General features: G+C 46.1%; 1 protein-coding gene across 5 annotated transcripts in view; it reads left to right on the top strand.

Moving 5' to 3' along the window:
• Positions 1-21,787: 21,787 nt before the first annotated feature.
• Positions 21,788-25,126, top strand: part of ZNF148 (zinc finger protein 148) — a 40,838-nt gene continuing 37,499 nt past the window's right edge. For 4 of the 5 annotated variants that reach the window (XM_064718241.1, XM_064718240.1, XM_064718239.1 and 1 more), the window contains exon 1: positions 21,788-21,865. The gene's annotated coding sequence lies outside the window, so the exon portion shown is untranslated. Of the gene's footprint in view, positions 21,866-22,383; positions 22,548-25,126 lie in introns of those variants that run through there. The other variant, XM_064718238.1, reaches the window with a different exon arrangement.

The following is a 25,126-nucleotide window of genomic DNA, read 5'->3' as shown; positions in this document are numbered from 1 at the left end:
TTGGCAGAGCAGGACAGAACGTGCTCTGAGCTGCTTTGTTCTGTGGGCAGCCCCTGGGGCAGGCAGGGTGCTCACTGCAGCTGTGATGGAGATGGAGACACACATGCAAGGTGCCTTTTGAGTGACAGAGGCTTGGCTGTCCCCCCAGATGAAACAGGGGGGTCACCTGTGTCCCCTCCACAGTAGCACTGCCATGGGTGTGTACCATGGGAAGCCTGGAGAGCCTCAAGTTCCTGCTTAAACAAAGGATTGTGACTCCCTGGCTGCTGTGTTCTGGAGCTTCTCGGTGATACAGTGTTATCAAAAGGATGTCATGATTCTGACTTTCTGAAGGGTCAAATGCAGAGGACAAACTTGTTTGTTTGCTTGCTTTTTGTTGTTGTTTGGGGTTTTTTTTGTCTGGTTGGTTTTTTTGCTGGCTGCCTTTTGGTTGCTTTTGAGCAACTTAGCTAGACTGGCCTTCCTAATGCTGTGTTTTCTTCAACAAGAATCTTTTGCTCTGACTGGTTGTAGAACAAATCTAAAGCATGAAACAGAGACAAATTGGGAAGGAACTTTGATTGTTTTGGAAAACAGCTTCAGACAGTGGAAGTGCAGAGTATTTTGTAGGTAAGGAGAGAGGGTGCCATACCTGGACAGGTAAGGAGGGGTGAAGCTGCACATGAGGGCAGACAGGTTTTGAGAAGAGATACAAAATAGGGTGAGGAGATGAGGCAGGGAAGAAGGACAGCAGAGATGGGATGGGTGGTGGAACTGGAGAGGAGAACAGATGGAAAGCTTCTGTTCCTGCAGGCTGGGCTGTGCAGGAAAAGGGAAAAGCAGCTCTGTGTGGTCCTTGTTTTGGAGAAGACAAGAAAGTGAGGAAGAAGAAAGCAGGAGGTAAGGAGGTTTTAAAAGCTGTCAAAGACAGCTATATAATACTATCATGATAATCTCTGACTGAAACTTGTAGTGATGACTGTGGTCTTGGAGCTGAGCTCAACGCTGATAATGGTGTGACATAGCTCAGAAGAAGATATTTGATTTTGTCTAACGTTTTGTATCTATGTTCAAAATGGTAGTTTTCACCTTCCCAAATAAATAAAACAGGAGAAGAAGCTTCAGTCTTCAAAAACCCAGCATAAACATTGTGGGCACCCCAATCCTATAAACACCAGCATAATCAACCATGGGATCTGGGGGCCTGCTGTCTTATGCAGCTCTAAAAGAGGCTGCCCCAACAAGCCAGGGACTACAATTAATAAATACATTCTTCATCTGTAGCAAACATGTTCTGTTATCTGTAGGTATCTGTGGCATGTGATAACACCAATTATATTCTCTTCAGAATGCAGCTGTAAGCGGCCGCAGAAGATAAAAGTGGCGAGGCTCCTCGGGACGCAGAGGTGGAAAATGAAGCAGTCGGAGGGAAAAGGCAACCCCGACCGCCCTCTGGTGGGTCTCCAGGAGGAGCTCGCAGGGCCCGGGATGCAGGATCCGCCTGCGGGAGGGAGGTCGAGGCCGCCTCCTCCCCTCCTGCCCTGCAGAGGTACGAGAGCAATGCACCAGCCCTGGTGTAGCTGCAGCCTAAATACAGAGGGATGGGTAATCGGGAGCAGTTTTCCATGCAGGATTTGGTGCTGAGTTTGTATCCTGCTGTATGTTGCTGTGAATAATACAGTGTATTACACTGTGATTTGCAGCTTGGGTGCCCTTTGGCACAAACACTGCTGTGAGCTGGACTTGGAGGTTTCTGAGCTAGCAGTATTTTTTACTTATTTATTTATTTTTAATAACTTCTTGGATGTGGTGCCAGCTGCGTGGTCAGTAGGAAGGATCTGTGGCCCCTTGTGCAAGGTGCAGTCCTGTGTAAGAGATGGCAAAGTCACCCTGCCCCAGTGCTGCTTTGAATCAGGTTTTTCTGAAGTGTGTGCTCTCTGGTGACAGAGGGGCCAAGTCCCATGATGGTTGTTCCTGGGGCCAAAAGTACAGACTCCATTTCCAGTCTCCTTTGTTTTGATTAAATTCCAAGCACAGTGCTGGTGGCTTCTGCCTGCTCACCTCTGATGGCCCCACAGATACTGGATGCTCAGAGGGCAGCAGGGGAGAGCTGTGAGCTCCTTGTGCTGCAGCAAGATCCCTCCTAGGCCACACAACAGAGCTGTGCATCCCATCTGCCATTTGCCAACCTGAGGTGGGTGTTGCAACAGCCACAGCAGTGTTCCCACTCCTGTGTGACATTCCCTGTGCTCTGCCATGGATTGTGTTTGCCACCGAGGTCATCCTGCTCTCTCTAAGCTTCCTCTGGTGCTCCTGCTGTTGTTCAGAGTGGCTCTTCCCCAGCCTGACCACACTGGGACTGCCTGGAGCCGTGCAGGGCCTGCCACTGACCTGCTCCTTGCTTCCTTCAGGTGATTCATCACTGCTTCCCAGCTGCACAGCCTCCTCTTCTTCCAGTGGCTCCCTAATCCTTTCCACCTCCATCTCAGCCCTGGTCTCAGCAATCTCTCACTGCCCAGGCTGCCAGTGAGGACTGACCAGCACAGAAGCAATGGGAGAGCACAGCAGGAACCTGCTTCCCTAGAGTTCCCATTTCCAGTGCATCCTGAAGGCTTTGACCAGATTTTAGTTTCTTTTAAGGAATGCTGGGCTGGCTCTCTGATTCAGAGCAGGACTGGCCCAACCGGAGGGAGGAGAGCTGCGGTGCACTGGATTCCTGCATGAATGCTATTGCTCCATCAAGGAAGATGTAATCTCTTAAAATGAGAATTAATTTGACAAGATTTGTTTTTCATGAACGTGTTGATTGGCATTAATCTCTTTTAGCTCTGTACCAACTATTCTTTTCTCAGGGATTAGTTCAGAGTGACAGGCCTGTAGTAATTCAGTCTCTGTAGTTATATACTTTTATAAACAGACAAAATATCAGCCTTCTTTTAGACTTGTGGAATTTCTCCTGAAACCCAAGAACTGTTGAAAATCAACATCCATGGTTCAGAGAGCTCTTATATTGAGACTTCTATGACCTTGAGAAAAAGCTACAAGGATCTGGAGATACAGGCATTAATTTAAGCAGCTAATGTGTAGTGCTGCACCCTGGGTGTGTCTCAGGAGAAAATATCCCCTTGTGATGGAGCTAAGGCACAGCTATGGTTGATGAAGAGCATGCACAGACCATTACTTGGTTTTAATGAAGTGAAAAGCATCTTCTTGTGTAGTTTAACACATTATTACATTATAGCTCTATGCTGTTGTTGAGGTTTGACTCCCTGACATCTCAGAATGAAAGTGAGGAATTAACCTTTGAACCACATAAAGTGTCAGGAATATTCACAGATGGAATGGACTCATTTGTGAACTAGCAGTAGCCAAACTATTAGAGGAGATAGGAATCCTCCTTTCAAAATTTGAAATCATTCTCAGTGTTAAATCTTCCCAAAGAATATCTTGCTTCCTTATAGCTAATTGATCTTTCCTAACCTCTAATTTCTCTTTATGGTTGGCTTTAGCATTCCTTTACCTGGTTATATTTGTCCTGTAAGCCTGGACAGGGATTTGAACATGTGCTGCCTTTTTCAATTTCAGGGCACTTACTTAAAATATCCAGAAATAATTGCTGGTGATCATTCACTTTCTGTGCAAACTCCTTCTCCCTGCTGATGTAGTTACTACTATTTTTAGCTTTAAAATGCTAAATACATAGTGCTTAGCTGGGCTTTTTCTCTTTCCTACCAACAAATATAATGAATTCGATTACAAGGCAATTTAGTGTTTGCTGGGTTTCAGGTTATTTTTCAATTTGAAAACATTTCCTTTTTCTCTCTCATGCTGGCATCCACTGTGGAGCTTCCTGGGCTGGAGTTAAATGAAGGTGATGATGATAAATAAAATAAAGTGATGTTTGCCAGCACATATGTGAGTGGCAGGACAGATGCCTCCATGCTGGCCCTTGGCAGATGGTCCTGGGGAATTATTGACTCGATCCAGGTAATATTTCTCCTTTTTCCCTGTGTCCAGTTACTGGAGCAGGATGGCTTTGGCACTGCAGTGCTGGAGATTCCAGCAAACACACAGGGATCAGGGAGCTGGCTCTGATGGAGATGCTCCTGGAGGGTCACAGGGCAACAGGTTTCTGCTTTGGGGGTGCTGACAGGATCTGTCTGGTTTCAGGGGAGCAGAGGGTGGTGAGCAGCTGTAGGACCCCACCTTTGGGAGCTAATAAACTCAGTGTTGCAACATCCCTCTTTGAGCAGGCAGATCAGGATGTAGAGGGGAAATTAGCTGTTAATAGGAGCAGAGCTGGAGAATAAGCAGGGAGAAGAAACCAGAGCTCTGCAAGCCCAGGTTTGGGTAAGGTTGCATTTGGCAAACACACTCGCAGCTGGTGGAAGGGTTTATAAATTTGGCCTCCAAAACTGAGTTTCACATGAATCTGCCATGGTCAGCAGCTGGGTTGGGATTACTTTTTCCATCTTTGGAACAACATGTGGGATGTAAGAGCTGAGATTTGGTGCCTCAGGTTGGAGTGGCTGTGTGGGGTGAGGTGGCAGTTTTTGGTGTCCTGGGCAGTCTGAGCAGGTAGGCAGGGTTGTGGGTTCAAAAGTGGTCCCTGACATCTTTGCCGGAGGATGAACCTTTCCTCTCTTGTCACCTACCTTTCCATTGGTGTTGATGCTTTGGCATGTGAATCTTTTTACCAGGTGTTGGTAACACCCTTGTGCTAAGTTTGTTCCTGCAAATGTGTCATAACTGTTGATGAAGAAGGCAGCTGGTCCATTTCCTTCCTTGCTTTTGCTCTGAACACTCCAGCTCCACAACTGTTCCCCTTCAGCCTCCCTCCATGCTGGTTCAATCCCTTCAAACTTGTTCAGCCTGCTTGATGCTCAGAAAATTTGGGTGGCTCCTACTGTGGCCATGCACAGTACCCAGCCTTCCCACTGGAAGAAGGTGCCACAAAACCTTTATCTCTCACTTAAAATGCAATTACACCCAATTGATTTCTTTCTGTTCTTCCTGTCCTATTGGTTAAGGATGGAAAGGGTCTCAGTAAATGTTGCTATCTCCTTCTTCGTGTTGAGCACAGTCCTCTAAGTCCTCACCAACCCTCCCTGCCTGCTGGGATGTGTGTTGGCAGGGATGGCACTGCTTCTTTACAGGTGGCTCCATAATTAGCTGTCCCTGGAAATGCAAGCTTAATTACATTTTATATATTGGCTCTAGAGAGGCAGGAACTGTGTCCCTTGAAGGACATTCTTCTGTTATCCAGAGATTTTGGGTTTTGCAGTGGCTGAAGAGCTCTCAGGCAGCCTGGATTGCCTTTCAGATTGGGTTGAGCACCCACCATCAGTGATGCTTCTTGTCCCACCATTTGTGCTCCTGTCCTTTCCTCTTCTGTCTCCAGCCAACAGTGCTTTGTCCTTTTGTCTCTAAAACCTGAAGAGACTCTTGCTTACCTTTGACATGAACCATGTCCCCATCAGTCACTTTTCCTTTTTTCCCCCCATCTTCCTTCCCCCACTGGAATATCCTTTTCATGTCTCACAGCTGTCCCTGAGCAGGGACATTTCTGGATCCAATGAATGGAAAAGCAAACTGTTGTGTGGCTGTATGGGAACTCTAAATCCAGTTATTAGATTGCCATCATCTGTGGAAAGAAGGGAAAATAAAGCACAAACCATCAAATAGCCTCCTCTTGCAGACTGATTGTGCCATTGCTGTAGTCCCTTGGGCCAACACACACCCAAGGTGTTCCTCCACCTCCAGGTGTTTGAAGAGGCTAATGGAAGGACAGGTTCTGCTGAGTGTAAGAGTTCAGTCTGACTTGCATGTCCCAGAAGACAGTAATTCTGGAGTAATTTCAGTGTAGCATCCCTGGGTGCTGGGTGTGAGACAGTCAGTCACATCCCCAGGCAGGTGTTGCAGGCAGGTTAAAAGAATTGCTCCTTGGAGATCCCTGTCTGTCTGCCTTGACTGCACAGGGAGTTGCACAGAGATAATTAGATTTCAGATTTTAGTCTACCCTAAATAAGGAACAGAAGCAGCAGTGGGTTTCTGTGGGTTTCCTTTTCGCTTTGGCCTCTTTTTATTGGTAAAAATTAGAAAGTGGGAATTTTACAGAGCCTTCTTGGATTTGGTCCAGAAACACTAGATTTGCTGTTCTCTGGAAAAAGGAACCCCTGTCTTAAAGGTGTTGGCTTTTCTCTCTGCTTAAGGAGGAAAAAAAAAAAGAAAAAATTGGTTCGTGGGTCAGTGTCCGTGCAGCACCAGGACTGCAGGACATGAATCCCAGAGGAACCAGGTGCTGGCTGCAGAGCTGGGTGTTGTTCGCTTCTGCGGGTGGCTGCGGGCTGCCCGAGACGAGTCAGCCGGTGGCATCCCGGCTCCCTGTGGGCAGAGCCGCCGCTAATCTGCAGACGAATGTGTTTCAACAGGAAAAATGAATCCTGTCCGTACCTGCGCTCGCTCGCTGCTGCCGCAGCCCGACGGCGGCACTGCCCGGGGCCGGCTCGGAGCTCTTGTGCAAGCCGCGCTCAGCCGGGGCTCCGTGCGGGGCTCGGGCCGGCGGCGCCGCTGCTGCAGCGCGATCCATCTCTGCTCCCGGCTCCGCCCGCCCCGCTGTTTGTTCGCTTGTTTGGTGTTTGTTTGTTCGGCTTCTCTGAGCTCTGCCAAAACTCGGCGTTTCAGCCCAAATGCTGGCTGACGTCACGGGCACAGGGGGGAGCCCCGCACAGATTTTTTGGGGACCGCGTGTGGCAGCGGGAGGGAGCGCACAGGGCAAACCCACGCTGTGTGCCCCGCTCTGCCAGGGCACTCCTGATGCTCTGGGCTCGGCACAGAACTCCTAATCTAGGCTAAAAAAACGCCATAAAAAGAGAGACCGATTCAAGGCATGCTTTTCATGCTGACCGAGTGATTTTGTGTTTCTGCTGCTTTGGCTTTTGTTTGCAAATCAGGCCGCTTGTCAGGAATTTTGGGAATGGGAAGAAATGTGGAAGCCCCGGGCCGCAGAGCGGCAGTCGCTGTTATATGGGATAAGTGTTTGCGAATGACAGCTGGTACCCTGCACTCAGCGTGGTGGGGGGCGCTGGGGAGGAGAAGCCACTTCTGCTCTTTGCCAGCACTCTCAGGGAAGAAATGCTTGCTAGACAGACTGGTTTGTGACATAAATGTAAAGCAACAGCAGAAAGGAAGCCCAAAAGAGCCAGCTAAAACCTAAGAAAAGCCACTTGCTGTTGGTCTTTTCTTGCAAGTTGATATGTTGTCTTTGCTCTAATGATGAAAACAAAATCTTTCAGCTCAGGTTTTTCCTACTGGACAGGGTTTGTGAGAGAAATGATTTCCATTTCTGGACCTGAAAGTTAAAATCTGCTTACCTGTCAGAGAAGAGGCAGATCTTGGCCATCATGCTTCCACCCCCACCCAGACTTCCTCAGTGTTTGGAGCAGACTGATCTGAGATTTTTTTATCATATATGGCTCCAGATACAAAGCTTTGCTCCAGCTCCTCCAAGACTCTTTTTGGATCTCCCATTTGGCCTGGCACCATCTCTGACAAGATCTTCAGGAGCAGAGCCTGGACTTGTACCTCCTGTTCAGAAAAAAGCCAAACAAAACTCTGCAGGGCAGAGACTGTGCAGTCAGGGTGCTCTGCTGTCCTGCAGCCTCTTCTGTGCTTTCTCCAGCTCAGTGGGAGATGCTTCTTCCCTTTGTCTTCATGTGTAACCTCAGCTACTGTCAAACCTACATTTTCTTTGGTTTGGGGTTTGTTTTTTCCCTCCTTGTTTGATAATTTATGTCCTTTTTTCTTGTGACATGGTCTTTTGCTCATCCTTAACATTTCTGTCTTTTCTCAGAGCAGCTGAAGGAGCCAAACTGTGGGTGAGTCTGTGCCAGCCTGGCCATAGCACCGGTGCTTTTGATGCAGCCATAAATCCTGAGACTTGGAAGGAGCTCATCTACTGACAGCAAGGCACCCGTGGGTCTGCTTGATGCAAATGATTTGTGATGTGTCACTGGGCTGGGCTGCCAAGATGTAGGTTAGGGGCAGATGAACTGGAAATCGCTGCAGAAAGGTGAGGACAGGGTGGTTAGCCACCTCCATCCTCTGCTTTCAGTGCCCATGGCACAAAGCAGGAAGAGAAGAGAGATGGATTCAGCTGCCAGCAACTCCCACAAGGAAAGGCTGGTGGGGCTGTGGCAAAGGCTGTCCCTGGTTGCTGGGGGTCTCTGTGCCCAGGCAGATGGGCACAAGTGGTGCCAGTGGTGGTTGTGCTGCCCCTGGAGCTGCACATTCCCAGGGTTCTGTCTCCTCTGTTCATTCCCTGGACAGGACTCTGGCAGTCCCTGCCCTCTTCCAGTCACACCTGAGTAATTTATGGCCACAAGTTGGTGTCCACATGAGATTTACTGGGGCTTGCTGGCATCCTTAAACACTGCTTTAAGAGGGGCTCTGACTTGTGTTCCTCTGCACTGTGAACAAAACCAGCTTTTGCTAAGTTTCCAGGAAGGGCCCTTTTCCACAGGGGCTGCTGGTCCTTGGGTACCTTTCCATGGGGAATGCACTGGAGCATTCCTCAGGCCTGGGGAGATGCAGACCTCCCTGTTCTTGCAGAGCTTAAGGGAGGAAGAAGAGGAAACAGAGAGACAAAGCACCTGGTGCTGTGGCCACTGTGGCCTGCCTGCTTTAGGAAATAACTGAAGACAAGTTCCTTCTGTGTACCATGGCCCACTAAACTTGCATCTCACACCAGTTCAGTGCCTGGTGGCTGCTGGTGTCAATTTCGAGAGAAAAACCTGTTGTGGGATGGTACTTCAGGTTGTGCAATGAAGCATGTGACTAGCTGGCAATTAATGAAATGGCAGAGAAGGGTTTTTTGGGCTGAGATCACCCATATTCTGTTCTGTGTGTGGATCCCTCTGCTCTGTGACTGCCCTGCTGCAGATGGCAGCTACTCACAACCTCTTCCTCCCAGGGCTCTCCAGTAGCAGATATGGTAATTCCCAAGGGTAGGTGTGTGACTGGCTGGAAAAAGCACCAGCTGCCACGGGAGCCTCCTTTCCTGTGCATGTGGTCAAGTGCAACCCACGGCCCTGGAGGCTTCTCACAGGAGTTCAGAAAGTTTTACTGTCAGGGTGTGTTCAGGAGAGCACACAGAGGTGTATTTATGGAAGAAAACTCAGAGCAGAACAGAACTCCAGTGCAGCTCCTTGGTGGAGCTGGACATCTCCAAAGAGGCACTTGCTAGCTGGTCATCATTGTGTTTTCCCTTGGTTCCTCTGCTTTTCTTACTGCCTTGTTCCTTGCCAAATTCCATGTGCTTTGCTCCTCCAGGTAGCAGCTCTAGGCTGCCTCATGCTCACTGTCAGCAATCCTGTATTTCACAGCACAAAGCAGGGGCTGCAGGTGTGGCCCTGTGTCTCTGGTGCCCTCTTTGCTGCATCCTTGTTATTTGTGTTCCTTGGTAATTGTAAAACCAGGGAATCTTGGGAAGGGTCTAGAATAAAACCCAGTGACATGTTAGTGTGCTTAGCAGTGTGACAGCAGGCAGTATCTTGTCACACCTTTTCCAGCTTGGCAAAGGTTCCAAGGGAAGAAATCTGGGTTGCTGGTAGCTTTTGGTGGGCTATGGTGTGGTTTGAAATGTCCCTGTGGCAGGAAGGAGTTTTAAGAGTGATTTAAGGGCTTTGAGGTGCTGTGAGGGAGGCTGGGGACAGACAGGACCATCTGCACCAGGGAGTGCCCACCTGCATGGAGGCTGCAGGGAGGGGATGCATTGCAGGGAACCCCTTCCCATCTGGTGGGAAAGGGGCTGAGCTGGGTGGGGGATGCCATGGCAGGGAGGGATGCAGGACCTGGGCACATCCAGCAGAGCACGGCGGGTGGGTGACAGCTGCTGGGCTGTTTAGGAGCCAGCTCAGGGGTGCTGCTCCTCAAACAGGGCTTGTGAGAACATTCCAGGGCTTGGCTGCTGTGCCAGCTCCGGGGTTAAATGGGTCATCTTGTGTAGTTCAAGTATTTTGTGAACAGTTAAACTGCAATTCATGTCGGTGTGACTGCTCTTACAACGTGCTGGCAATTACAGGAAGTGCAGTGTTTGATGACCAGTGTTTCATTTTCTAGAGGGTGATTGAGATTTCTTTTTCACACTCTGATGCAAATTTCTTTAAATTTAAGGTCTACTGAGGGGAGAAGAGAACAATTTATCTTAGATGAATTGTAAATCTTGATAAATCCTTTAGGTGCAGTGGTCTGTGTTTGATGGTGGTTTGCTGCTACAGACTTGAGGTCTGAAAAAACTTCCACCATGCAAAGAAGGTTTTTTTCTTTTTTGGACACTGAATCCATGACCCTCACTAGAAACTATGCAAACACACAGGGACAGCCTGACCGTGCAAGGTGGTGCTCTTACCAGCAGCTGCTGCTCGGGGTCAGGCAGATCACAGGGAAGGATCACAGCAGCTCCCTGTGCTGCTCCCTCCTCCCCACATTCCCCAGCTGCGGTGATTTAAGGTTAACATTCCTCCATTTGTTTGCAGCTATAAAAAATAGACATCTTGCAGGGAACGATGAGATGATGTGCAAATTCAGCAAGGAGAGAGAGGATGTTATATTCCCGTTGGTGGTTGTGTCTTCACATATTTTAACAGACCTGAGGATGGACAGACATCTTGTCCTTTTGATGGCTGTGTCCTGCACAAGTAGGTCTTCAGCTCCAGCAGGACCCCTTGGGTAGTACCCCAATACCAACTAGTTAGGAATGATTTGAAGTATTAAAACATTTCACAGGTTCAGACTATTAACTGTTAACAATTTCTAAAAGTAACCATCATCTGTGGTTTTTTGCCCTGTGTTTCAGAAGGCCGTGCACCCTGAGCTGCTACCTTGTAGGAATTTTGATCTGATTTAACTGTGAGCAGCTGGTCTTTGTCATTGGCTTCAGGATTCTGCTCCTGCAAGGGCAACTGAAACTTTTGTACCTTTGCCTTTTTCTATTTTAGCTTCAAAGGACATGTCCCTATATTATTATGAAAAATCATCTTTCTCTAGACTAAACTTTGAAGCTGCAATATTAACCATTTTATATGCCTATGATTAGCGTTTCTGTGGTGAAGACACAGCAACATCCTCTTTCTGTTCTAACCCAGCCTGTTTGCTATTTTTGCATGTGATATTTTGATGCTGCCTCACCTTATGCTAAACCCCAGTCTTCTACTAATTTTCTTTATTTGTGATTCAGTTAGCTTTTGTATTTCTAACACAACTTACTTCAATAACACATCCTTTGGTATTTTGAACTTGAGTTGTGGGGTTTTTTTCACTCTCTCTAACAAATTATTTTATTTGTCTGCTTTGGCACTAAATAAGGCCTGGTTTTCTTTCTTTTTAAGGACACTGACTTACTGATTTCTACATGAAAATTTCACCAGCATTAAGAGTACTTGTTAGTATGCACAGCTACAGCAGAGGATGTTTTATTTTTTGACAGCTCCAGCTTCGTTAACGTCTCTGTAAACTGTGGAAAGAAAGCTGCCATTTTAGTACATAAGTGGGCTGTACTACAAACAGACACATTTCCGAAGCAGGAACCAATCCACAAAATATTGCAAATTTGCATGCAATTAGAAATGAGATTGACTATCATATCTTTAATTAAATATGCTAAGTGAGTTGATCAAAAAATGGCCAAGCTGATGAAATGAAAGTATCCTTGATCTACATCTAAATATACATTTTTTCAAAGGAAGTCATAGCCTTTTATCATGCCTTCATATTCCAATAGCTGGCATTGATTTCAGCCTGTCAGCTTGAATCTACTAGAGTTGATAAGGAGTCTTTGATAATATGATGATATTTTTTTAAAATAAAGCTATTTTTCCCCCAGAGGTATATGGATTTGGGGTCACCTTGTTGGGTTTGCCCTTTTGTATTCAATGAGTTACCCAGAATCTCCTGCTCCTGCTTATTTATTTAGTTTTGTGATTTTGTCAAGGTTATCAGCTAGATATTTTATCAGGGTCTGTTTTCTCTGTGCCTCTAGCTTCTGAAAATTGAGATTTAACTTTGTCTGGCAGTCAGGACCTACTGCACAACACAGTCAGCTCTGCAGACCTTGTCAGCTCACAGAGGGGCTGTGGGGAAGGGAAGCTGCCTCTTTCTTGAGACAAGGGTTTGACTCAGAAGAATGTCCTGTGCATTACCTTGCAATCCACTGTCACCCTTTGTCCTCTCCAGTTATGTGCTTTCATCCGCCCTCAGCTCCTTGCCCAGCTGCCCTGTGAAGCACTGATGGTTTATTTTCTTCTCCCTTTTCCTGCTCCTCCTCTCAGACTGGCCAAGGCTCTCTCCTTAAACCCAGGTACCAGTTTTTCTTCATCTGCTTGTCTGGCTTGGTGTGCATACATGCACCCAGCAAACAAGGGCAGTTTACCTCACAAAGAAATATGGTTTTACTTACTACAAGCCATTTTAAACCATTTATTTGACTTTTAAATTATGCTCAGCATTGAACTCTCATCTGCTTTGCAGATGGAAAGCAGCTCTTACCAAACAGGCTTTGTTTTCTGGGATATCCCCAGCCCACACTCAAACCATTCTGACTTTCTCCTGACCACTTTCATTTTACACTGTCCCCAAGGCTTAGCCAAGCTCCCTGGATTTCCCAAGCAGGTGGGAATTGCTGTTCTGGAGCTTTCTGAGCTGGCATTACATGGACCAACCTCCTGACCAACCTCAGGCTCTCTGAATCTGCCTTGGCACGAGGTGTGGCAGCGTGCTTTCCTTCTGCAGGGACAGTCAGTCCTCACCAAAACCTTCCAAAGGGTTACACCACTGTGAAAGGGGCTTCAGAAATGCCACACCAGGTGTGATGCTCTAGGAGACCAGCAGAGATGGTGCTTTTCCATCAAGCTTGTTGGAAGCCATGTACAATTTGAAAACTGCAGCAGTGCTGTTAGCTGAAAATATGCTGGTGTTGCTCCATCACTGGCTATAATATTAAAAAACAACTGAAATGATCAATGGAGAGGCCATTTCACGTGCAGCATCCCTTCCTTATCAAAGTGGACCCACGGAGAGAAGCTGAGGAGGGACCTGTCCCCACTTGTGTAAAACAGTGTGATACAGCAGCATTACAAAGGTCACATTTTTCTCAATGCTTACACACAGCACCACATTCCTTCAAAGAAATTGGTCTCCTAAAGTTTGCTTTGTGTTTTAAACAAATTTCTGGCAAAATTTCTGGTATACCTCTGAGATTTCTGGTGTCTCTATGCATCCTTAAATGGATCCCCTCCGATTTTAGTTCTTCATAGGCACCAGCTGATATGTATAGATAATTGCAAATTTCATGGTTGGAGTTATTCAGTAATAACCAGGTTTGTTAAGTTAACTTGGAGTAAGACTTAGCACTGAAGACCTTTGCCCTTCTGTTTTTAGGTAGTCAGTGCTGTCATGGGGATTGGAGCTCCTTTGTCACTGTTTGCTCCTTACTGGATAAACCAGACAGAGGCACCTCCTTCACACACACTGAGTTCTCTTAAGATGACAACAATGCCATGACTTTACAAAGTCTGTTCAGGTTTCTGCTTTGGGGCTAAGCAGTGCTTTCAGCTCAGGACATGTGATAAATTTAACACAGAGAGTGCTTGGAACAGACTTTTCCTCTGTTCTTTCAGGGATGAGCAGGCATGGCCAGCCAGCCCCAGCCTACCAGGATAAACAGCATCCTCTTGGTAACAAGCAGTCCTTTTTTTTTTTTTTTTTTTGCCCTCTTTGATGTTTTCAAAAAGAGCAATATCTGAAACTCCAGATTTTTGTCTGCTTTTGCCCATTTTATGCCTATTCTGTGACAGAGCATGGTACAACCACAGGGTATGGTGCAAAGGGCTGATGTCAAGCAAAGAAGAATCAGACTTTATAGCACTGCAGGTGCCTCAGGTACCCATGTTGGCAAGACATTTTCCTTCAGAATTCTTTTGCGTTTAGCACAAATGCTTCAGATGTGCCATAGCAGAGTAGTTCCCCATTTTAATCTGTTGTATTCTTCCTTTGTTGATTTTTTTTCTATACCAGACATTACTTCATGTACTTTTATTCTGTCTCCCTTGCTTTTCTCTGAAGATAATAATCCAAATAATTTCAATCTTCTGGGAATTGCCATACCCTTGATCCTACTTGTTGCTCTTTGAATCCTCTGAAGTTCCCAGTCTCTGAGATGGCTGGAGATGGCTGGACCACAGCAGTCTGCTTGAAGTTGTACCACAGATCCATGTCAAGATACTGTATCTTTTTATTGTTCTTCAGCCTTTTTTATCTGTTTGCTTACTTTATCTGCACACAAAACCCAAAGCTGGGTGGCACCTGGTGGCAAAGGCTGTGATCTAGGTTACCTCTTCAAGCATTCATGGTTAATTTGTGCAAACTGCTAAAGACCTCTATTGACTCCACAACCCCGTAGGCTATTCCAGTGGTTTGTGACCTTTGCTATTAGAAAAACAGAAAAATATCTAACCTAAAGGGTAAAATTTATGCTTTACATACCTCCAAAGGGCAGGGAAACCAGCCTTCTCCACTTGTTTGTGTGATGTCTTCTTACCAGTCTGAAAAGCCTCATCATGTTTCCCCTTTAGCACTCTCCTTGGGAGTGTGTGCCTTTTGGGTCAGTTTTTAGACCTTTTGGCATTCCTACTGACCTTTCCAACTGGGCCATATCTTTCCTGCCCAGTGAACTCTCAGCTGTCCTTGCAGACTGAATGGAAGTGATTCCCTTGTGTCCTACAAGGTTTGAGCCAGGTCACACTAACAGCATGATGTGACATCAGCTGATGTCCAGCTTGTGAACCACTGCACTGCCCTACTCAACCACCTTCTGCACTATTGCTGTCCTTTAGCCCAGCCATAGATTCAGGTCTTGTCTCCATCCTTACTGAGCTGAACTCCATCGTCTTCTTCTCCATCCTCATCCAGAGGAGGCCGGACCTGGACCTGGACCTGGACCTGCTTGGTGCAAGTTGAAAATTTACCTGTCCTCAGCCTCCTGTTGAATAAGTCCTAAGCAACTCCATTCAATGCATCCTTGTGTTTTGAAAGAAAAATCAGTCATCACTACATTCAAGTAGCATTTAATTTGCTTGCTTTGGCCTTATGACAGGTTTCATCCAGTTCATTTCTCATTTTATGAGAAAGGCACATCAGAAAATAACTTATAAACAACTTTACCTTCTTGTCTTTCCCTGCCAAGCCCCCCTTCTTTAGCTGTACTGCAGCCATTTGTCATTTGTAATGGATCTTAGCAGTTTGCCTTTTCTTCTAAATTCAGAACTTCATGCAGATACAATGAGCTTTGTTGGCCATTGTGTTGTCCATTCATTTGGCATTTTGGAGGCCTCTGAGGTTTTGCTTAGTCCCCGCTGGGGCCTGATTAACTTAATAAATTTATGGCAGCCCAGTCAGTTCAACTCCTGACAGTCACGAATAGGCTCTGTGCAATTTGGAGAATGGTTAATAGCCTGTCTTGTTCCAATATTTCCTTATTTTGACACAGTTTTTGAGTGTAGTACCAGAGGAAACCACTAATGGTAGGGCAAAATTATGATTTTTATTGTGTTTTTACATTAAACCCTTCCTTTTTTTTTTTTTTTTCTGTGTTGAGCAATAAGCTTACAGAGTTCCAATTCCAGCCTTTTAGAATCTCTCCCTGGTCTTTAAGGTTCATTTGTGCTCTTCTCATTCCCCCTTCCTTCACTGCCAAATTAAAGATGTTAAATGAGAGATTTTACTGGCTTTCACAGATTCAGATTTCTGTACTCTGTTGGCACTTCCATATATTGTTTGTTGGCTCAAATAATGTATGGAAACATCCCATTTGGCATAATGGCTTGATCTTTGTAACTATGGGAATGTACAACCACTTGAGCTTAAATATACAGAATCATAGAGTGGTTTGGGTAGGAAGGGACCTTAGATGTCCTCTAGTTCCAAGACCCCTGCCTATAAATACATACACATTAACTATAACTATTAATATAAGCTTAAATATATATTTTTGTGTTTGAATTTTTGGTTGGTAAGTATCAATCTCCCATCCTAACCACTGCAGCACATCCTGGTGTCCTACCTGCTCTGCACATCTTTCGTCTTGCTTTTAATCAGGTCAACGTTAGACTTGTAAAGAGGTGTGAATCTGAATTTAAAATGCTGTGCTTGGCTTGCACAAACTCTCAGCACATGCAAGGTGGTGTGATGCAGCCTACAACAGGATAAAGTAAACCAAGAGCATTGGCACCAAGTAGGTAGGAAGTAGCTGGTTACTCATCCCTGAGTAACCTCCCCACCCTGACAAGTCTTTAGCCAATGGTTCAGCTAATGCTGTCTTTCAAATTAGATCCACTATAATATTTCAAATTAAAGAACTCAGCTGCAGTGGGACAGACACATGGGAAAGATTAAGATGCATTAAGTAAAGGTGTGACATTAAATTGCAACAGTTAAAGCCCACCAAATCCCTGTGTGGATGTTCTCTCTTTTACAGATAAAATATCCCTCACTTCCTTTACATTTATTTCTGAAAAGCTTAATCCTAAAGTGTTCACACTGGGGTTTAAGGCCCTCTTGCTTTCCTATCTGCAGTTAATTCTACTTAAATGTCTTTGGTGGGCTGCCAATCTCAGTTAAGAGTAGATGGTTTTCTGCTCTGCTCACATCTTGTGTTTTAAGGCAGGGAAATGGGTTCTTTAAGTTCTGTCTCGTGTCATCTGACAATTTGTGTTAGGCAAGTGCTGCATTATCATCATTTTTGTTGCTTTCTCTGTCTATTAGACATCACAGCATGGGACATTAAACATCCTCTCTTCTTTTAGTCTAGAGATTTATAATGCTAATTTTACAGGAATGCCAGGTGGGACCAAGCCAGACGTATTACAGATATCTGACTGTCTCATGTCTACACAGTCCCACTCTGACTGATGCTGCCTTGCTATCTTTCTTTTTTCAGACAGGTATGTCTCTCATCAAACTTCTTTTTTTTTATTTCCTGGGATTTTGGTGCTGTCTTGACCTCAAGTTTTAAAGCACTTCAGGCTGCTGTGTTATCACAAAATAAATGAGCCAGGCCAGGCATGTTTGTGACATTAGAAACTAATGTGATATGAAGAATTCTTCATGGCTCAGGTGGAAGTGGAACAGCGCTCTCCTGCAAACAGTTTTGGGAACAGAAAAGGTTCTGGGAATAAGGAAAAGATCTGGGTGACTTGCATGCACCCTCTAACCAATGTAAATAATTATATTTGTTTGCAAACATCAGATGCCCAGGTGTTTTGAGCCACTGCATGCCACCACATTTCTGTCCATTTCCACCACATCAGTAATGTCAGGACACAGCACACTGTGCCCCTCTGTGGCATTGTCATTGATTCCTGATCTGCCAGCAATATAGGGCAAGGCAGACTATTGAGTCAGGCTTATGTGGGATCATGAATTGAAAGCTTGCTATAAAAAACATTAAATAATTAAAACACAAATTCCACCAGGGATGCTGAAATGAAGAGAAGCAATTTACAGTCAATGTGAGTGGATGCTCAGACAATGGACTCATTACATTTCTGCATTGAATATGTGTGCTAGTTAAAGCCCTGGTGAAATATTCCAATTGAAACAATGGTTGGAAAGTGATTTTCTAGCTTTCAGTAGCAACTATTCCCTGATCGAATCCACTGCTGAAATGTCAGGCATTCACCAAGGCATTTCTAAAGCACCATGCATTCTATCACTGACACATGCTGGCTACCAACCAGTGACCTTTGTGGACAAGGAAGGAGGGGAGGAGAGAAAGTGGAGAAGAATAATGGGAGTGGGGTGCAGAGAACACACCTGTAATCTCTGAAAGTCAAGTTACTCTCATCTCCCACCGAAGCTGTGAACTTCAACTCTTTGATGATTCCACAAATACAAAAAAGGTGGGTTTAGCATTGTTTGTGAAGATAAATTGTGTCTGTCCACACCCTAGCATCTCATGATTTTCTCTTGGATTTACCTTGGATTAGAACTTTCTGTTTGCAAATACCTTCTTTTGAGAACATAAAATGTTTTTCAAGCAGTGCTCTCTGTATGTAAACCACTGACATGAATCCTTCACTGATCATCTTCAGTCTGTTTTTTCAAGATGTAGCATCATTATAAAACACCCAGTACAAACACTGATTGCTGAAGTGCAGATTGTTTTTCACATTTCCTTTGGCCTGATCCTGTAACCACAAACAGACATAAATAGTCCAACAGATCTTTATTTTTTTGCTCAAGAGAAGCCAACTGTATGTGTTGGAAGGGATGAGACTGTTAACGGTGAGTTGTGACATCTGCAGGGGGAAGGGAGAAGATGGACAGCTGTCTCCTTGTTTTACATGGCAAAGGACTGAGAAGCAGCAGGGAACTTCAGCCTGGACAGAGTCAGTAGGACAGGTCACAGCACTGGACTCTGCGCTCCAAAGGCACAGAGAAAAAGTGGTGTAAGTGGGTGAAAAGAAGCTGCACTTGATGTTTGTTGATTTACATTTTTGTCTGTGGTCTAAATGATTGAGCTGTAGGCCCACCCTAACAGTATTTTCAAACAAACAAAAATAAATTTTGGAAAAACTGGAAGGGGAATTATGAAGAGCTGCAAGGATAAAGCAAGACCTGGCGAATAGAGTTAAAAATCTTGATACACAGGCCTTAAACCTGATAGCTAAAATGAATATTTAGAAGGTCAGGATTGATGAATGCAGATAAATACAAAGGCATAAATTTGAGAGCTAGGCTACAAGGCCATCTTAAAAGTCTGCACAGCTGGTGGACTTCTCTCTCAAATTCCCAGACTAGATTTCTCCAGGTCAACAGCTACTTCAGTGGAAGTTACTGGCTTGATGCATACATTTCTGAATTATACCCTTTGGTTTTTCATGCAGGAGGTCAAATGTGTTGGTTCTGCTTGATGTGTGCAGTTACTTCTGAAGCTACTTCCTGCTTAAGACCTTTTGACACACATGTATCCCCCAGTGATTCCCCAAAGATACTTTTTAATACATAAACTTGTGCTTCCTAATTTTTTGTTTCTAGATTTATACAGAAAAGAGAAGGAAAAAAAATAAAAGGAAGGAGAGTGAAGTGCTTTTTACTGTCCAGTATCTAGCCCTCTTAAAACAGAAAGGTGCTGTGCTCCAGCTGCATACACATTGCCTTTTAGAGGGTTCCTAATGGGTGGGCAACTTTTGGAATTCAGAAGGGAGAGGAAAGACTATATTAAAGACTATTAATTATTTTACCTAGGGAAAAGTAGAGTTTTTCTGCTATTTACAGAGCAGTGTAAGGAAAAAAATATAGGTCAAAATGCAAATGCTCCTTTAAGCTTCTCAAGCTACTGAGTTAATATATTTATTTTCTATTTTGCTATGTCAAAATACTAATAGTAATAAACAGCACAGTATTAAATATGTGTCCAAACACCAAGATGAACGTCAGTACCACACCTGGATGACTTGGTGAGGAAGTGCCATCATTTGAAAATACATGAGGGAGAGGTCCAGGGGCTGATGTGTCCCTTCACCACCTCTGCCCTGGTGTGGGGGACTTCCAGATGAACAAAGCACTGCAAGATTCTTACTGAACTTGACAATTTACAGGTGCTTAATTCCTCTTAAAACAACACAAAAACCTGCACCCTAACCCAAACTGTCACTTGAAAATTGGAACATGTCTTGATTAAGGTCATAGAAGAATGATAAGAGTGTAATGAAGAGTAATGAACAGCACTCAAATATGCTGAGTCTTACTGTTTTGCATTAAATACAAGGCAGTCTTTCTTCTTCGTATTACACTGTTAATTGCCAAACAGATATTTTGAAAAGCAGGTTCCAATTGATGTGTCCTTGGAGAAAGACTTGTGCTCACCCTGCAGAAAGCTTTAATTCCTTAGTGTGTTTTAAAATAAGGTTTTAGTGCTGAGCTTTCCGACTCAGACTTAATGCAATTCAAAAGATTTTTTTTTTGACAGGGAAAAATGAGTAAAGTCACCAAGTTAACTGTCTTTGAAGGGAAAAAAAATCAAAGCTGAATAAATGTATGTCTTCCCTCAGCTTCTAAAACTCTGGTTTTGGAAATGAAAAAGTTTGCCATTTTATTCAATAAGCGGGTTCATAACACTTCTTGTATTTGTGTAAAATTGTAGAGGATTGTATGGAATGTAGCCACATTTCATTAACCCCTTTCTGAGACTGAGTACTCCACACCAACATTTTGAAATGTACATATTGCACAGAGTCAGAGCAGACCTTCCTCAGGGTCCCGGTGTCATTAATACTCTCTTCTTAATGAAATTTCTTGCTCTGTAACTTGATGGCACAACCTCTGACCTGTGTGAGGGCGCAGAACCTTATTAATGCACCCTGCTGAAGGAACTCGAAACCCTGTGTCCAGCTGACTCACCAGGCAGATGCTTCTCCCTTCTAACAGGACCTGAGCGAAGGCCATAAGCCTCGTCACGGAGACAGGGTGATCCTGTAGGACAGCCTGGGAATAACTAAGCTTGTAGCAAAAAGCTTTGGGCTTCTGCTGATTGAATGAGTCACAGAGCTAAGCCCAGCGAAGCTGGTAAATTTTACCCAACAGAGCTTATGCAGATCTTGGCTTCAATCCAGCAGAGCACTTAAGCACATGCTTAATTATACGCAAATGACATAGAGCAATTGAGGTACGCACGTGTTTTAGTGCGTTGCTGGGTGAAAGACTTTATTTAGAGAAACGTGGAAAAGTTGGTAACCCCTGAAAGAGGTGAAGTTGAGAGGTGCAAGTGACACCACAGCCACAGCCCAGTTTGGGTGGGGAGCCAGTCCAGGGAAAGTGTTGGGTTTTAAGGTTGGGCCTCTAGCAATTCTCCAAATGGTTTATTGTGCAGGTCATGGCGAACATCATGGTAATGGAGATTACAGGGCAGGAAACTCATGCTGGGACTTTCGGATGGATTTGGAGGCCCTGAGAGTCCGAGGCACACCACGTGTGTAATGCCACTGGCAGCCTGCAGTGGGGCCTCACCCCAGAGAAGCATCACGAGTGGGGAGCCAGATCAGGCTTTACTTCTTTACATTGAGCCCTGAACAGGCTGCCCAGGGAGGTCGTGGAATCTCCCTCTCTGGAGACATTCCAAACCCACCTGGACGCGTTCCTGTGCCACCTGCTCCAGCTGACCCTGCCCGGCCAGGGGGTTGGACGGGATGATCTCCAGAGGTCCCTTCCCACCTTAACAATTCTGCAATAGTCGAGCCATCTCCCTGACACCGTTCCGGCCTTCTCTGCTCCGGGCGGCCCTGCCGCGCATGAAGCCGCCGGCCGGGCACCGAGGGGCCCGGGGGCCGCCCCCCGCCGGGGCCGATGCCCGGAGGGTCTCTCCCGCCCCGCCTCCGCTCGGGGCCGGCGCGGGCAGCGCTCCCACGGCCGCGGCGGCCTCCTGACCCGCGCGTAACCCGGCACCGCCCGCCCCGGCAGCGGCCGCAGCCCCGGCGCGGCTCCCGGCTGCCGGCTCGCTTCCCCATCGCCGTCATCGCCATCCTCCTCCTCCTCCTCCCGTCCCGCCGGTCCTCCGGGCGCGTTTCCCGTGGTGCAGCGCGCGCGCGGCGCTCTGGCCGGGTGTCGCTGTCACCGCCCGCGGACGCTCGGCGGAGCAGCAGGAAGGAGCCGCCGCCGCCGCCGCTCCCCCCGGGCCCCCCCCGCCGCCGCCGCCGCCCCGCCGGCCCCCCCTGCCCGCGCCCCGCCGCCCCCGCCATGCCCGGGGCCGCGGCACGGCCGCTCTGAGCCGCCGCCGCCGCCGCCGCGCCCCGGCCCGGCCCGGCCCGGCCGCCTTCTCCTCGCAGCTCTGCGGCCGGTAAGTGCCGGCGGGAGCGAGCCGGGGCCGGTCGGGGCCGTTCGGTGCGCGGAGGGAGGGCGGGAGGAGGAGGAGGACAGGGAGGGGAAGGAGGGAAGGAAGGGAAGGGGGGGCCGCGGCGCGGTGCGTCCCGCATGGGCCGCGCTTGGCCCCGGCGCGGAGAGGCCGGCGGGGAGCGGGGATGAAGAGGCGGCGGGCGCCCTCCGCCCGCTGCTCCCGCTCCGTCCGCTCCCCCGGCCCGGAGCCGCGGGGCCGCGCAGGCCGCGCCGGGGCGGCGGGGATGGGGCCGGCGGGGCTGCCTGACAGACGGACAAAGAGCTGACGGACGGACGGACGGACAGCGCGTCCCGCCGGCCCCGTCCTCCCGGGCCGTATCCTCCCGCTGCCCGCCGCTCCATTGTTCCCGGTGTAAGATAGGTGAAGCGTGCCGACCTGCGAACAGTCATTTCGTTTGGTTTTATTTCTGCATAACCTTCTCAGAGTCTCCTCTCAGCTGCTCGGAGGAAGCTTTTGCACGGCACCTCTTTTCCCCAGCGTCGGGAGCTGCTAACAAGTGCCAGGCTGGAAGTGGCTTGGGAGAGCAGGGGGGACCAGTAGGAGTTGAAGAGAAATTAGTTGGGCTTCAAACACTTTCACTCATCAACATCATTCCTCCCCCGATTCCTGCCAAACCTCAGCTGGGGTGAGTGCAGCAGCGTCTGCATTAAGCTGGCTCATGGAAAGGGAAGACATTTATGTTGCAAACATAAATCATCTCTCTGATCACTTTGTTTTTGTAAACTGTTTAGGGCAGCTGTGAGAGATTTTGCAGAATGATTTTTAAAAAAAGTGGATGTGTGCAATCCAGTGATCACAATTTTAGTCTTGCTTTGAAAGTCTGCTTGGAGCATGACCTATCTCTGTCTGCATACACGTGACATTCTGGTCCAAGAAGTTGTAGATGGGAGAGATGTCTTAGGCCTGATGAGCAGCATCTTTGCCACTGGACAGGACAAATGACAGAGGACTGTGTTTTTTTCTTTTGAATAGGATCTCAGTGGCTTTGTTTATTTCTGTACTTATTTGCAAATGTCAGTAGTACTTTACAAGCTTGCTAGTAAAGTATGCATGGGCCCACCCATCATGCTTCAACATTTTGGAGTGCCCATATGCAATTTCGTTATTGTAAGTGGTATAAATTTTGTAGCCATTCTCCATGAGTTTGGTCAGTATGCCTTGTGAATGGAAGAAGCAGCAAAACAGCACTACCCTGCATCAATTTTTGCAGCTGTTCTTATCCTGTTCTCAAAATCACTCCAGATAAACCAGTGGTCTGATTGAGGCTTAACATCTATCCTGCTGTGTGAGAGGTTTGCATACCCTCAGGCCATGTTAGTTTTCCAGCGATCCCTTGCAGCGTTTGGGTTTGTGCATTGTCCAGTGACAGCTGTCATCTGCAGGAGTTTGGCTGCCCCGGAAGCTCTGGAGCATGTGAGGCCTGCTTTCCTGTGCATCTCCTGGGATCTGCAGGCTCCTGGTACTGACACATTCATAGCACAGACCAGCAAAGCCTGCTCTTGTTGCAGTAATTTAGGAAAACAAAATTCAGTCTCAGTTGCAGTTTCCTGAAAACTGTTGTCATGGCCTTTCCTCATGAATAGGCAACTGAATGTATGTGTGTGTTCAGTTTCCAAAAGTGTTTCCTTTGTATTTTTTTCTGGATGGCTGCATGCCCCTCTTCCTCAAGTATACCTGTACTTCAGTCAGTGAGCTGATGTAGATGAAGAAAGCTGAAAAAGATGAGGATGATGTCTTGCATTTAGACTGCTGTGTGCATGTGTCCTTCTGTCTTTGCTCCTCAGGCTGAGACCTGAGAGAACAGATGTGTATGTGATCTGTGCTTCTGTTACTCTGTCTTGTGTGCTTCATGCCTACTGTATTGCAAACATATTCTGTTCATGGAAAAACCCTAATATAATGCATCATGAAATCAAGCTATTAAGTGGGTAAGTAGCTACTTGAACAACCACAGTGATTTAAAAAAAAAAGGGAGAAGAATTATTCATAACGTGAAAAGTTATGTTGCAGGCTGAGTTGTTCACCTGAAGGAATATATACTTTGGGAATATTGTTATGTAGTTTCTCAAAAGGTGGTTTTCCCTCTGAGTTCAGTGTGTACAAGTTTATTTGTATGAGGATTTAAAGCACTGTGGAGCGTGGGGATGTTCTAAAGACAGTTGGTGTAAAACCATTGAGGTTGGAAGTTTGTACTTCCCTCTGAGAATTTCTGTGTACCACAATGCTAATAATATATTACTCTAGTGAAATATGGTAATGGTTCATCTTAAAGAGTTTATCTCACTTCTAGATATGTTCTCTGCACCACAGATTCAGTAAAATAGATTTGCAAATAGTGGAGCTCAGGGTATCAGCTGTTAGTAGATGGATTTAGGTTAAACATTTAAACATGTACTAATGGGAAGGAAGTGTTTGTATTCTAGTAATTTTGGGAGAAACGTGGTGGGTTTGGTTTCTATGTCTGCTGCAAGACATTTGTGATTTTTTTGTGCTGGAATCTCTGTAGTGTCTTCCTCCAGCGAGGATTGCTGTGTGGGCTCTTACAAATGGAGACCTGTCTGTGGGGAGCAGCTTGATGGAGTGGGCCTTAATCTATCAAAACCCCTTTAAGTGTTTAGCATAATTTGGGATTAAGTTTGATTTAATTTTGGCTCTAATATAAAATACATTTTTCTCTGTGAAATAGTGGAAGTTAAATAAGAAATAGTAACACTGGGGTAATATCTTTTGTAAATGAAGGTACTGCTGTTGCCCTAAATATGGAATAAAGCATCCAGCTTTCCTGTCCAAACTGAACATGTCCTATATGTTAAATGAATGGCACAAGCAGTGAAAAGTAAGCTCCAGTGGAAATATTTTTTGCTTTGAAAGTTCTTAAATGGATCTAAAAGAGAAATAGATAGGTTTTATTTAAAATACGTACTTCCTCTGCCTTTGCCTGGCAGTTTAATGATAGCTGCCTTTCAAACCAACATCATTTTTGATGAAATAGATTCAAGCCTTCAACTTGCAGTCTGATCTGCATATCTGAGTGTTTAAAGACAAAAGTAGTCCCCCAAAGGCTCCATGGATGTAACCAGACATGGGTGTCTGCTTCTATCAGGTTGCAGGGCTTATGTAAAGGATCAGTTCTGTGATTAAGTTCCACTTTAATTTGCTGAGTTTTTTTTTGAAAGAAATACTTTTGGGAAAATTATATTTTTT

The sequence above is a fragment of the Zonotrichia leucophrys genome, chromosome 7, assembly GCF_028769735.1.
Source record: "Zonotrichia leucophrys gambelii isolate GWCS_2022_RI chromosome 7, RI_Zleu_2.0, whole genome shotgun sequence".
NCBI classification, from domain to species: Eukaryota; Metazoa; Chordata; class Aves; order Passeriformes; family Passerellidae; genus Zonotrichia; species Zonotrichia leucophrys.
The sequence above is the reverse complement of the archived record's forward strand: the minus strand, read 5'-3'. Positions and strand labels throughout refer to the sequence as shown.